General features: G+C 44.9%; 1 pseudogene across 1 annotated transcript; it reads right to left on the reverse strand.

The window, feature by feature from the left end:
* Positions 1–653: 653 nt before the first annotated feature.
* LOC308513835 (large ribosomal subunit protein uL11-like) lies at positions 654–1270 on the reverse strand (annotated as a pseudogene). Its single transcript has 2 exons — positions 1252–1270; positions 654–1205 (listed from the first exon to the last, which is right to left on the reverse strand). The product of its transcript is annotated as a large ribosomal subunit protein uL11-like (transcript).
* Positions 1271–2432: the final 1162 nt, after the last annotated feature.

Here is a 2432-nt window from a genome sequence, read left to right on the forward strand (position 1 = left end):
GTGCTGAGTTCTTTCTAAACATTCATATTGCCCCGGCACTTCCAAGTCTTCTGCTTAACAAAGATTCTACTCTTCAACCAGGCATTTTACCCTCCAAAGAGGACTGTCAGTGTACGTCAGTGAGAGATGTTCATGGGAAACCTTGCATGCTGTCACCCCACATCTTCTTAGAAAACAGTTCACACTCTCCATTTTCCTTCAGAGCAGGGGTCCTCAAACTACGGCCCGCAGGCCACATGCGGCCCGCCGAAAGCATTTATCCAGCCCGCCAGGTGTTTTTGCCGCCGCTGTGTGCATAGGAATTTGTTCATGGTTTTTTTTTAAACTATAGTCCGGCCCTCCAATGGTCTGAGGGACAGTGAACTGGCCCTCTGTTTAAAAAGTTTGAGGACCCCTGCTTCAGAGCATTTAGAAAGTAAACTCAGATACTTCCAATCAGTCTCTGAATTATTTTTCTCGTCTAGGTCAGCTACCCTTTGCTATACAATGTCCAATCCCTGTGTTTTGGCTGTCTAGGTTGAATATTTTGCATTTAGGTAAGTTTCCCCTAAATTCCATAGTATTCTCAAGAGACCTTACTCCTGATTTTATTTTATGTTTTTACTTTTTGGTTGTCTAATAATCTTTAATGGAAACATTTTCCTTTGTAGTTCTTAACTAGCTAGGCATTTCACTGCACCACTGTTGATATCATCTATGATGTCATGAGGATGGCAGCCACAGACTGGGCAGTCCCCAGGATCCCTTTAATGGTTCCAGAGAGTTCTCTAGGTAAAAATCGGTGCTGCATCTGTCAGGCAATGCAGACAATCACATCAAAAATGCTTATTTCCATTGTGCTTCTTCTTTTTTTTTTTTTTTTCTTCTTTCTGTCTCTTGGCAATTCTTTGAAGGCCTTGATGATCAGGGCAGAGGCAGAAGGCACTACCTCAATTTGGGCCTGTCTGTTCTGAATGGTCACTTTCACTGTAATCCTCAGACCCTTCCAATCACCGGTTGCTTTGGCGATGTCATCACCAACCTTTTTTGGAGACAGGCCAAGGGGGCCATTCTTGGGGGCCAGGGCAGACGGGCACTCACTTCCCTACCAGTGCCCCTGAGGTATATCAAGGGGGGAAAAACAGTAAGTGCCTCTGCAGAGCCCCAGCCACAGCCCTCTCCACATCGCTCTGGGCTGCCACCCACACTTTGCCTCTTCTCTACTCCTGATTTTAGAGACCTTTAGGAAAAGAAACCCCAAAACATTCTCACCATTAGCAGTTGAAGTCATGGAAAAGCATGAGATCATGTAGAGAGAGGACACGGGTGACTAGTGGAGAGAGTCTAAGTCAGAATCCTGGGAACAGCAACATTGAGGAGACAAGTGGAAGAGAGGTCAAAGATAAGGACTGGGCATGCCCAGCAGACACAGGAGTCAGATGAGCACAGAAAGCTAAGAAGCAGGAGAGTAGGGACAATGTCTGTGCAGATGTGGAAAGGGCAGCACCCCCAAATGTCAGTGCCCAGAAGGTAAGACTGGGAGACCAGCTGTGATGCACCAGGAGACAGGAGGGATAAACTCAAGAGGGGTCTAGTGAGACTGAGTTGATGTAAAATGCAGAACCCCAAAGATGTTATAGAGGATTTAAGCAGAGAACATGTAGAGAAAGAAGAGTTTCTTATAAGGTCATTTTTGGGGGAAAGGAGTTCACTACTTTGGCATATGAAGAAAAAGAACAGAACTGATTGCACATAGAGAACATAGCTATTTCTGCAGGAGCTTATCAGGTTCAGGAGGTGTAGGGCTAGAGTGGGAAAACCACTCTAATGTAAGTAAAAAACTCTAGACTGAACAGTTCAACCTTGACTCATTTTTAAAAAATTGATTTCAGAGAGAGGAAGGAAGAGGGAGAGATAGAAACATCCATAATGAGAGAATCAATGACCGGCTGTCTCCAGCACACTCCCTATTAGGGATGGAGCCCGCAACCTGAGCATGTGCCCTGACCGGGAATCGAACCATGATCTCCTGGTTCATAGGTCAATGCTCAACTACTGAGCAACACTGGCCAGGCAGTCTTGACTCATTTTTTTTTAAATTAAATCTTTATTGTTCAGATTATTACAGTTGTTCCTCTTTTTCACCACATAGCTCCCCTCTACCCGGTTCCCACCCCACCCTCTGCTCTTACCGCCACCCCCCCACTGTCCTCATCCATAGGTGTATGATTTTTGTCCAGCCTCCTCCCACCACCCCCCCACATCCTCCCCCCACCCCTGGGAATAGTCAGCCCACTCCCTTTCTATGCCCCTGATTCTATTATATTCACCAGTTTATTCTGTTCATCAGATTATTTATTCACTTGATTTTTAGATTCACTTGTTGATAGATGTGTATTTGTTGTTCATAAATTGTATCTTTACCTTTTTCTTCTTCTTCCTCTTCTTAAAGA

This window comes from Myotis nattereri, assembly GCF_964212035.1.
Source record: "Myotis nattereri genome assembly, chromosome: 2".
Classification (NCBI taxonomy): domain Eukaryota; kingdom Metazoa; phylum Chordata; class Mammalia; order Chiroptera; family Vespertilionidae; genus Myotis; species Myotis nattereri.